General features: G+C 36.7%; 1 protein-coding gene and 1 non-coding gene across 2 annotated transcripts in view; both read right to left on the reverse strand.

Moving 5' to 3' along the window:
- The window catches only part of LOC134213320 (electroneutral sodium bicarbonate exchanger 1), a 171,861-nt gene that overhangs the window by 112,323 nt on the left and 46,737 nt on the right, over positions 1–12,801 (reverse strand). The gene's annotated exons all lie outside the window — the stretch shown is intronic.
- Positions 9,085–9,189, reverse strand: LOC134218674 (U6 spliceosomal RNA). The gene has a single exon (XR_009981437.1). It is a non-coding gene; the product is annotated as a U6 spliceosomal RNA (small nuclear RNA).

Raw genomic sequence — 12,801 nt, forward strand, 5'->3', positions numbered from 1 at the left:
AAAGTTGTTCAAGTTGATAACAAGTGAAGTGTATTCCAAAGGAGTTTGTGAAATGCATTTAACTTCAAGCAGAAGTAATACACTCATCTCATCAATGAAGATCGAAGAATGAGCAATTTTTAAAGAAGGAGTAATTACAACTTTCGAATGATCGACTGTTTATTGTTATTTTAACTTAAAACGGCTACGCAGTCTTTAAGGATTAAATCAAGATTTATATTTGTCCAACGTTTCGACACGGGGTTGGTGTCTTCATCAGGGGAAAAATATTATGTTTGTTCCTTGTCTAATGTTTAGTCTTACAATAACTGTCAAATTTGAAAATTTGTGGTACATTATTTTGGAAAACACTTATTTTTAACATAGATGACACTGGCAAATAACACAGATTTTCTTTAAAAAGAAGAATATCTAGCTAGTTCTGTTGGAGATAAAAAAGGTTGTTGATTCAAGGAATAAATGAAAGTTTTATTTTGCGAGATTGATTTTCTCCGTTTCAGTTTATTGTAATAATTTCGCCCTTTTGTTTTTTTTCGACCTTTTATCTCTTTCGACCTTTCGACTTTTTGTCCCGTTCGACGTTTTGTCCTTTCGACCTTCTGTCCCTTTCGACCTTTTGTCTTTTTTTTACCATTTGTGTCTTCGACCTTTTGTCTTTCGGTCTTTTGTCCTTTCGACCTTTTGTCCCTAACCCAAAGCAATCGTCTGCCGCTTATAGCGCACTAGCCCAAGTATTGGTGTTTGATGGGACACTAAACAGACCTGATACGACGGCCTTCCGACGAAACAGGAGGTTTGCGCAAACCCACTTCCTTTATTCGTCCTTCTTCAATGGATTAAAATGGTTCAGCGTTTTAATCCATTGAAAAGGGACCAATAAAGGTACCGAAACGTTGGATCAGTATTAATATAACGTTTTAGCTGATCATCAGACAGCATAACCGATAATCAATACTCCGAGCCAATTACAGTCGACAACCACCTCCTTGTTTTATGCAATCTACTTAACCTTATTACTTAGGATTTTTTTCAACAAAAATCCCCTACGCTGAGCTATTTCAAGTTTCTTTTCTCATGAGATGCAATTCCATTATTTTTATTTTTCCTCGAAAACCGATCATCATACTCAAATCTCAATCATCAATGCCTCATACGTGAGCCAACTCGTCTGCGATTCTCAATTCGAACAAGATTTCACGCAGAGCGAACACAGTAGCACGAAGGCGCAGGTGGCATTTTCAACGGAAAACCATCGCATTGGTGGTGGTCGTCGGCGTGATTGTTGCAGATCACTCAACCGCAACGAACTAGCATTGTTTGTGAGGAAATGGTTCATTACAAATATTTCGTCAGTGGCGATGCTAAACATTTATTCCGGATTGTGGCATCACGTCATTGAATGGCCGTTGGAGAATAACAGCACGAAGTGAAATTTCAGCGTAAGATTGCGACAAGCGTTTGGTTGCAGTTAATTATTGGAAAGGCGCAATGAGGAAAGAAAATTGGTTCTTCTCAGGACCAAAATTTCCTGAACAAAAAGCGTTGATGGCAAAAATGTACTGTTTCGGTGGCATCGGCGTTTGGCTTTGTAACGCAGCGCGCGTGATTGAGCTACCGAAGGGCAACATTCAGTCGTCGCCAAATGATTAAGTCTTAGGCTTTGAAGAAAATTCATTTCGGATCAACTTTCTTTTGTATAAAATGGTGACTCCTGAAAAATCGATTTTATTTAAAATGATTAACAGAAACAAAACCAAAGAATCTTGCCAGAAAATCGCTCTTTCCGCTAACGACAGCTAAATCGATGAAGATGTCACCTTAGCAGAAATTTTCGCATAGCTGCTTCAGTGTTTGAAAAGGCTGATTATTGAAAATAAAGGATCTTTTGAAAATCAAAATCATAATGTGATTTAAACGGATAAAATCGAAAACTTAAGCTGAATAGGCTGTTTGTCTGAGTGAGGATTTTTTTTCCAACGGTCAATTCCTCTTCTTAAACAAATAGTTGTAGTCCTGAAATCACTGTGAGTAATTAATTCCTGAACTTCCTTTCACTTTTCCACTGCGCAATAGAAAACGATGGATCTGGTCATTTCGCATAACGAACAATTGGAATAATTTTGAACTGTAACAAAGAGGTGGCATAACGGACATTTGGCATAATTTGGGGGAAGAATTATTTGATTTTTGTTTCACATAGCTATAGTAGATTGGGGATATGTTCTGATGGGTTAAGTCTGATGATGGACTTTTTTCGGAGGAACGGACAAACGAAGTAGCAGGTTTACTCTCGAGAAAGGGATCACATCCGTCATCAACTTATTCCAGGAAAACGCCTACATCCGAAAAAGAATCTTGATTCCCCTTGCTTGATTCCGGTCAAACACCTACTTTTCAAGAGTAGACTACTACACCTACTTTCCAAGATTATCTCAATCTGGGCAAACGCCTACTTTCAAAGCGGGAATCTCCATTGCCAACGCCCGGGATTGAATTCACCACCTTATTCCAGGAAGAAGCCTACATCCAAAGGACGAACCACATCTATCATTGTCGTATTCTGGACAAACTTCTATTTCCATAAAAGGAATCACTTTAACTTCTTAAAAAGGGATCAAATCCGAATTGCCTTATTGTGGGCAAACGCCTACTTTTAAAGAAGGTATTACATCTCCCATTGCCTTAATCCGGACAAACGCCTACTTTCAAAGAAGGCATCACATTATGCCAAGTAAACGCATTTTTTCAAGAAAAGGTCACATCAAACATAACCTTATTCCGAGCAAGCGCCTACTTTTAAAAAAGAGATTGCATCCACCATTTCCTTAATCCGGGAAATCGCCTATTTTTAAAGAAGGGATCATCCAGATCCAACTCTGACAAAGAATGTCAGCCTAGAGACGTTATCCCGGGACGCACAAACATCCGCCCTTTGAAAGCTTTGTATCCTCCCATCACAGTTGAGCCACTCCCGCCAGCGCTCCACAGTCGTCCCGGACCTGTGCTTATGTCAGGAGGCCTTCCAGCCGGCATATCCAGACAAGTCTGACCATAATTTGGAACTCTCGGTGCCTGAATCCCCATTAATTTGCAGCTCTCCGGATCATCGCTCAAACGGACTACGGATTTATTATCAGAACGTTCGCGGATTGAAGACCAAAATCGATTCGTTCTTTCTGGAAGTTTCTGATGCCGAATTTGATTCAATCGTTTTAGAGCGATTCCAAGCAACAGCATCAAAATTTAAGAAAATTTTTAATTCATGATTTTCTATTGAGTTGAAACTTTGCACAGTTTTTCAATTTCATCTAAATCGTCATTTTTCGATATCAAATCTTCATATTGAGTCACGACTAACTTTTCAAAAGGGTGTATGTGAAAATGGTTCAAAAATATTTAAAAAGCTGCACAGCAAAAACGGAATGTTCGATTGTTATGATTTTTTCAGCAAAGTTAGACAACTAAATGGTGATTCTTAAGAAAATGTGCACAGTAAAAAAAAAATATCATTTTTGTCACAAAAACTCAAATATCTCAAAACCCTATCTTTTTTCGAACGTAAACGGAAAACGGTCCATTATATTAGCTATCTACCATAAAAATTTGGTGATGGTAAACTAATAAACAAAAAAGTTATGACATTTCAAACATTTCACAATTTTCACATATAGTAAACAAAAAAAAATTTCCGTGTATTTTTTTTTCAAGAATCGCAGTTTGATGCTGATTTTATTGTTAAGGGCCTTGCGTGAGTTAAACAAGTTGTTTGTATGATATTCCATATTTATTGTATTCATATGTATTCATCGATATTATGTATATTATATGTATAAATATTATATGTATAAATAAATAAAAATGAATTAATATTATCCTAAGTATTAAATTAAATGTGGCAGTTACACAATGTTGTTATAGAAACTCTAAGAGTTTTGGGTTTGAATTTTGGTATGGGTTATGATATCATGAAAACAGTTTATTAATACTTATTTTTTATTTATTTTTATTCAATTTTTTTAAAATATCGAACACTTTTGAATTATTATCAGCACAGTTTGAGTATAGTTTTGCTTTAATTTTATTTTCCGACAATGGAATGAAACAGTGAAATTTTTGGGTTCCTTGGATCGTTTTCGCGTTATTAAATTGCTCGCTGAGCTCTGAAGCCTTTATTTCGTACTCTTCAGTAGTAGTAAAACAAAATGATAATTTGGTTAAATCTTTTTCTTTTCTACGATTTGCCCAATCAAAAAGTTCTTTCGCAGTTTTAATTGGATGCTCACGTTCTTTGGCTAAACTTGCTCTTGTGGCCATGCGCTTTATTGTTCTTCCAATAGCATCACAAGGACCTTTGCCATGTGATGTAGCAAAAAAATGCCATTCTGCATCAATTCAGTACATTGATTTAAATTGACATAGGCTCGAAAAATTCTTACGATTTTTGTACTGCGACGCTGCTCCATCAGACATGAAATATATCTTTTTGACTTCTTTATGCTTATCAACGCGTAAAAAGTTAATCATTTTTTCAATGAACAAGTTTACGGATACTGAATCGTGTCTTAAATCTTCGGAAATTATAATAAAACTTAAGTGTTCAATTTGCGTACTTCCATTAAAATAAATAACGAATGGATGAATTGTAGCTTGTTGTACGTTCCAGTGATGGGACTGCACTTCATCTTGCAATACAAAGCTGTAATTTTCAGAAAAATCACAAATGACTAAAAATTCACCATTTTGTAATGTATTTTTCGTATTTTTTAAAAAGCTGGATTGTTCTGTTTTAATGAAATCGTGAGGGGTTAAACTTTCTAATTTCAAGCAAAAATATGACACAAACTCATCTACAGGTTTTACAATAGTTTCTATGTCACACCTATCCGTGGTCACCCATTGCTCAAATGATAACTGATCAATATATTTTTCTTCAAACTCAGCGAATAAAGTATTTTCCAATGATGAAGAATCTGGACAATCCGAACAAGATCGTAGATAGCAATTTGATGTTGTATTTTCACACAAAAGACTACCAGTTAACATTTTAATATCCTTTGTTAAATTGATTCTTTTCAAACTATGTAAAACAAGATTAATATTCTCATGGGTTGTGCACACACACACATTATGTGTTCCTGAATTGGAAAGAAGCTTACATTGCCTTGGCCGAAGGCTTGCAAATGAGGAAAAACCTATTTTAATATTATCGTGAATTTCCTTGAAGCGTGTGTACGCTTCTTTCAAAGTCGTCATCATTAATCGTTTTTGGATTGCTTGACGCTTTCCATCTTTTTTTACTGATACATAATCTTTTTGACCAGGCATAGCTCGACTTACTTCATCATCTTCAAAATATTGAACTACTATTTCTTTTGACTCATCTGTTAATGCAGTACTAGACCTAGTATTTTTGGTTGAAAGACAGTTATTCTTCAATTGTTTTGCCTCTTTTACTGTATTTCTATTGGTTTTGAACTCATCAATGGCATCCTGAATAGACCACGAACTTGGCAGCATCGACAAAATCAATAATTTTTCTTTCCTTGTCGTGGCTGCATTCGAGAACCTTTCCTTCATATTTATAATTACCTCATCGTAGTCTGTATTTTCCACATCATCAGGTCCCTAATTTGAAGAGGTTTCTTCGTACAGCTTCGTTTATTTCACGGTATTTTTCTCCGGGTAATAAACGTAGTCCATCTTACTCCATTTAATCAGGTCACTTTTATCCCAGCTATGCCCTCGTTAAAGCGTTCGGTGTTGACGTTTTGGATACGCTCGTCTTCCGATTGGTTTGTTGAAGCAGATTTCGCTGAGGGTACGGTGGCAAGGCTCTCAGCACTTAATACTTCTTGTAATTCCTCAGTTGTTGTCCATACATCTGGCAATTCCTCTGTTGCTGTCGTTTTCGAACTTCCTGCGCTCTGCTCAACCGATGATATACAGATTGCTCTTTTGTCAACGTTTAGACGGCAGGACGTGCAAATGCGTAAATTTGTATTCAATGTGGACATTGGAGCATAACCAGTCGCTTTCAGTTTATCTATGGTGCTTTCGGTGAGATTTCGTAACTCTTTTGAACACTTTTTTCCATCAAACGGCCTACAACAGTTGAGAAAGCGGCTACTCATGTTGTTCGTAATATTTCAATAAACAAAATCACTTTTAAGTTTTTACTGACTAGTTTGGTGTCATTTGCTTGACTGAAGAAAAAAATTACTATAAGATCTTTAACAACCTTAGTAGTAGTAATTTTTTGCTTTTTCGTGAGCATTGTCATGGTATGTACCTATCATGCATTTGTTGTTGTTGAAGATACCCGTTTCCTCCCGATCATAAAGTCTATTCTCTAAGAGGTATATTTTTTGCAGGTAAACTATAGACGTACACGTGTATATAAATCTTTGATTTTGCAGCTTTTGTCTTAAAAATAACATTTCTGATATGTTTCTATCAACGTTATTATCAACAGGTTTCAACACTATTAAAAGAATTTTTCGCCAGTCACGTGCAATGAAAATTATGACACTATCAATACTTTTGATCACAACACTGGATCGTGTCTAAGTTTCTTATAGATGCTATGAATAATTAAATCAAAATATCATGAAAACAATTTGTTTAAATCACGTCCCTTAACAATAAAATCTGCATCAAACTGCAATTCTCGAAATAACTTACACAGAAAAAATTTTTTTTACTAAATGTGAAAATTGTGAAATGTTTGAAATGTCATAACTTTTTGTTTATTAGTTTACCATCACCAATTTTTATGGTAGATAGCTAATATAATGGACCGTTTTCCTAAAAAATTACGTTCGAAAAAGATAGGGTTTTGAGATATTTGAGTTTTTGTGACAAAAATGATATTTTTAAAGGCAAAAATTTTTTTTTTTTTACTGTGCACATTTTCCTAATAATCACCATTTAGTTGTCTAACTTTGCTGAAAAAATCATAACAATCGAACATTCCGTTTTTGCTGTGCAGCTTTTTAAATATTTTTGAACCATTTTCACATACACCCTTTTGAAAAGTTAGTCGTGACTCAATATGAAGATTTGATATCGAAAAATGACGATTTAGATGAAATTGAAAAACTGTGCAGAGTTTCAAATATTTTCGAAATGGTCGCTCAGGATCGACTGACATGCCCCCGTGGAATGCCTCTTTAACAGAAACGTGGTTGGACGACAGAATTATTTCTTCGCAACTTTTCGGTTCGTTATGCAACGTCTTCAGAACAGCCCGATCTATGTTGAATAGCCACAAATCGCGCGGTGGCGGAGTTCTGATTGCCGTTTCTACAAGGCTAACCAGCTACCTGAGTACTTCACCTGTCTCAAGCTTATTAGAACAGCTTTGGATTGTCGTAGAACTTTCACGAGATACACTCTCCGTAGGTGCAGTTAACCTTCCTCCGGATCGTAAAAACGACAGCACAATTATACGTGAGCATGTGGATTCGCTATCCTTGATTCGTTGTATGGATTTTAGATGGCAAGTTGACGCAGCGTATATGGATCTGAAAGCCGCATTCGATACTGTAGACCACGAAATTTTGCTTGCTAAATTGACGATACTCGGCGTCTCATCAACGGCTGTGGATTGGTTCAGGTCATACCTGGTGGACCGTCTGGTACGGGTTAAGATTGGCACATCGGAATCTGAAGCCTTTGCAAACAATTCGGGAGTACCTCAAGGCAGTAACCTGGGCTCTCTGCTGTTCTCGATCTGATGTTTTTCTGCTATTATCACCAGATTGCCGCCTCTTCTACGCAGACGATTCGAAAATGTATTACATTATAAAAAGTATGACAGATTGCACCGACCTACAGAACATGCTGTGTACTTTTGAAGACTGGTGCTCGAGAAATCTGATGGGCTTAAGTATCGAAAAATGCAACATCATTTCATATCATCGAAAAAACGCACCAATCATCTTTGACTACGTCCTATCCGGACAATCGCTCGCTCGAGTTCAGCACATCAGGGATCTTGGCGTTATCCTAAATAGTCCGTTATCCTAGATATCCTAGATAGTAGACTTCACTACGATGATATTGTCGCCCGAGCGAATCGTCAATTGAGCTTCATCTTCAAAATCACCGACGAGTTCCGTGATCCGTTTTGCTTTAGAGTACTTCACTGCTCCCTCGTGCGATCAATACTTGTATCATCTACTGTTGTTTGGTGCCCTTTCCAAGTCACATGGATCGCAAGAATTGAAGCCGTCCAACGAAAGTTTGTGAAATACGTTCTCCGCTTTCTTAGATGGCGCGACCCGACGAACTTGCCACCGTACGAGTAACGTTGTCGTTTGATACTTAAAAAATTACTGTCGCCACTGAATATGTATGCACCTGAAAGACCTCCTCGTCAACTTTCTTTTCTATATCTAGAATCACAGACTTGCAATTCAGCCGTCGCTTCAACGAGTTTTTCGACCTGTTTGACTTCAACGTACCAGTCGACGTATTTCGTCATCGGATACTCGACTCTTTCCATACCGTTGGCCATAACCAACTAGCTTAAGTTTTTATTCATTTCAACATTAGCGTTTATTTTTAAAGAAGGGATCATATCCACCATTGCCTTAATTCGAAATTGCACCTACTTTTATAGAAGGGATAACATCAACCATTGCATTAATCCGGGTAAGCGCTTACTTCAAAAAAAGGGATAACATTCACCATTGCCTACTTTTAAAGAAGGGATCACATGCACTATTGCCTTAACCCTGGCAAATGCGTCCCGATGGATGCTTTATTTCCAATAGAGATAAAACATTTACCATTACTTCTTTCTCTTCGAAAGGATTATGTATTTATAATATTATTATTGAACATTGTTATATTGACCATTCTGGGTTATTCAGCACCACTTTGTCTAGTAACTAATTTTATGCACACAAAAAACATTATGCCATATGGTAAATATCTTGGGCAGAGCATAAAATATTCACTTCCATGAAGCACATTCACTCCGAGTTTTGGCAATCGTGTTTTGATTATTCAAAACATAGAATGACTTACTCAGTTTACTTCTAATCTAATCTCATACTTGCGTGTATATCGGTGTGTTTTTTTAATGTGGAACGCTTCACGATTTTGCGTGTCATCCTTGCGCAGGGGCCATGCTAATCTTTTCTGTATCGTTCCAATTTTAGTATATGTCCAGCCGAAGCTAGGAAAAGCCATCAGCAAAAGTGACCTTTAAGTAGTCTTGTTGTGTAGGGATTATCATGCCTATCTAGAGAGTAGGAGGTTGAAGGTTCGAGTCCCTCCAAGGCACGTGGATTCTTTTTCGAAAATCTCATATCAATTTGTCCATTTCAAAACATGTGCTGTGCATATGCACAGTCAAGATCAGAGCTTTAAATATTCGATTATTTTTTATGAAGTCCATCGGCCTTCTTTGTCACTTCACTTCTAAACATATTCATATTCGGCTCTGCACCGTCAATTTTCGGAATGCATATGGGTCAGTAAGTATTTATTTTATTTTTATTTTAAATTGAGGGGCATTTTTAGCGCCGAATGTCAGTATAATCAAGGCTAATTATGTTTTTCTCGCGCGCAGTTACCATACTCAGTGGTAATCAATTTATGAAGAAGAAGACTGAGTAAGTCGTTCTATGTTTTGAATAATCAAAACACGATTGTCAAAACTCAGAGTAAATGTGCTTAATGAAAGTGAATATTTTATGCCCAAGATATTTACCATATGGCATAGGGGAAGGTGGGTAGACTTGATCCCCGGGGAGACTTGATTTTTTGTATTTTTTAGTAATGATCCTTTAGACAAATGACCTTTATGTGGTGAGTTATTTTTTGGATTGACAACCTTATTTATTCTGCAGGGCGGTTTGTATGTTTTGACCTTCCTAAAGATTTTTTTAATTGGCCACGCAAAATTTGAATAACTTTTCATAACAATGACCAAATGCTTTCGTTTTTTCACAGCACAAAGCCATAAATATGCTTAATAATTTGTACTGATGAAAATGTCAACATTCCATCAAAGTTTTAGGATATTTGGATTTGAAGTTATTGCCTCAATATGGGGACATTTGATCCCCCATTAGTAACCCATACAAAAATTTGGCGAAAAAAATCAAAAAAATATAAATCTGTTCTCAGGCTTCTAATTTGTTGTAGATTTGACAGATTTGATGAAGGGTTGGCAGGAAAAATTATTTATTGCGTAGATATCATAGAAAGGGGATCAAGGCTCCCCAAATTTTAAAATTGCATGTGCAGTCGAATTCAATAACAAAAATCGTTCATGTGTACGCACAGCAATTCGAAAATCGCGCGTATTTTGAAGGAAAAATATTTAAAAAATCTGAGAGCACCTTTCTAATTTTATCAAAGCAAGTTCTTGGAGAGGGATCAATTTCCCCCGAATATTTTAAAAGTAGATTTTTGACAGCACTCTTAAAAATCGATTGTGTATCAATAACAACAATAATATGACAGTCCTTTCATACATCAGTAAAGTTAAATACTATATTTCTTAGAGAGTATGTGTGGAACTCGCGTATGTTTATTTATTTTTGGCTGTGATACAGCGGAAATCAAAAATGGGGATCAAGTCAACCCAGTCTCCCCTAATGGAATTATGTCATCTGCTTATAAGGCGAGTTAGCGCTGTTTCAGGTTGTAACCTGATTTGTCGCCTCAAGACCAAAATACCGAAGACCAGCATACTTTTAATGTAAAAACACATATCGTACAGCTACATTTAAGTTATTGAATTAAATAAATACATTTGTATCATTTGTTTTTTACAAAATTTACTTAAATTTTTATAAATTTTTACCCTAAAAAATTAAATAATTATGTGCTAATAATTATCTATTTGACCTAAATTTGATCGTTTGACTTTTTGTATCTCGCAAAGTACAGAGTATCGTCCGCTGGCTCATTTTGTATACATCAAACGTGCTCTTTATGATAATGTTGTGCTTAAATAGTTCAGTTAGTTCGAATTAAAAATCACTGTTCGCTTGATTCTATTTTGCTTTTAATATCCTGTTTCATAAGAATTCATGCCGTTTTGTTTAAAATCAGCATTTCAACGATGGGCAACTGCAGTTCCTTCAATAATTTATTCAATATCTATAAAAAGGATGAACATTCTCGCATACTCCACAATGGAAGAAGAGCATACGAATTGGTTTATTTTTAGCTTTTTAATAAAATAGTGATGATCTTGCATAATATATGCCAAATGTGCCTTTATATTCTTGAAAATAGGAAATTGATCTTTCGCGATCCGGCGCTGTTCCGTTTGAAGCGGATTGTACGGGATTTAAAGTGGTGGGGTGTCCCAACATCAATGAGTTTTGTGGATTCGTATCTGGGTAATTGCCACACATAGCCAGTATCACAGATGACACATTTAAATTTATTCACCGAACGCAATTCAGCACCCGCCTGACCAATGTTCTGGCTACGCCACTGCGCTATGCCTCTGACAAAGATAATGTATTAACGGAATTTGCGAAACCTAGATATCCAATATCGTACACCCCTTGAATCGTCTGCTTCTTTCCTGTCCCATTTCTTCGCCCCCTTTTCATATGATGCCCATAGATTATGCGCGAAAGTTTTGTTCTACAACTAGCGGTCGCTATCAGCACAGACTACAAAGCTACAGCAATACCTACTACAGCAACGTGTTCTGCTACCTCTCACTGGAAGGTGAAATAAGGACGTGTGGCAATGTTCGTGGTGGCTGGGGTGGATCGATGAGGCTGTGACGACAGATGGTGCGCGTTGGTGGTGGAGAATGTTTCGGCAGGGCGGGGGGAATGAGGTGCCAAATGGTTCTGAATATTTGTATTGAAAAGGCTGTTGGCTACATATTCGTCATTAGGCATTACAAAGTTTTTTTTTCTGAATATGTCCCAGTGTTTTTCGCGTGGTCAAGGAACTTCTTGACTCAAATATTGGGGAGTTTATAATCATATATCTGATTTACATCGCTGCACATTTCATATGAGTGCTATGCTCCATTCCCATATGTTGTTTTTGTTAAGACATTTAACAGATTTTTTACATTTTTATATAACTACTCGGGTGATGTTGAGGAAAAAGAAATATTCATAACGTAATTGTCACAATATTGAAAAAAAAAAAACAAAATTGTGGGCCTTATTTTTTTTTTGCATTTTTTGTACACTGAGTATACGGTCAGGCCACAGGATCACAAACCGAAATTTTGATACAAGGCTCGGGGATTCATAGTGTTATATACCCATCGACTCAGCTCGACGAATTGAGGTGTTGTATGTATCATGTATGTTTGGAATCTCCAGTATACATATATCCTTGCGAGCAAAGGCGTAAGATTGCCAATCCGGAGATAGCGAGTTCGATGCTTAATCCGGTCTAGGCTGTTTTAGAATGGTAAACTTTCTCGGCACCCTGGGCATAGTGCCAATAGAATACTAAGATAAAAAGCCGACCAAGTTCCAGTTGGAATGTAGAGCCATAGAAGAAGATGTATGTTTGACACACTTGTTGATACTTAATATTATCTGATTTGCTTGCAATACGTTACATTTGAAGATTGTTTTTCGCTTTTGAAAATTAGCCCGTTCGGTCATTGCGTTTTGAAGTTAATAAAAAAATGTGCTTTCTACTAAGCTGCCGCTAACCGCAGGTCGAGCACATCTGTATATGGGGCTCCATATACAGATGTGCTCGACTTGCGGTTAGCGGCAGTAAGGGTCCTTGAAAAAAAATATTTAAAGTCGAAGATTATTTTTTTCTTACAAATGACCGCAATGCATT

This window comes from Armigeres subalbatus, chromosome 2, assembly GCF_024139115.2.
Source record: "Armigeres subalbatus isolate Guangzhou_Male chromosome 2, GZ_Asu_2, whole genome shotgun sequence".
Taxonomy (NCBI): domain Eukaryota; kingdom Metazoa; phylum Arthropoda; class Insecta; order Diptera; family Culicidae; genus Armigeres; species Armigeres subalbatus.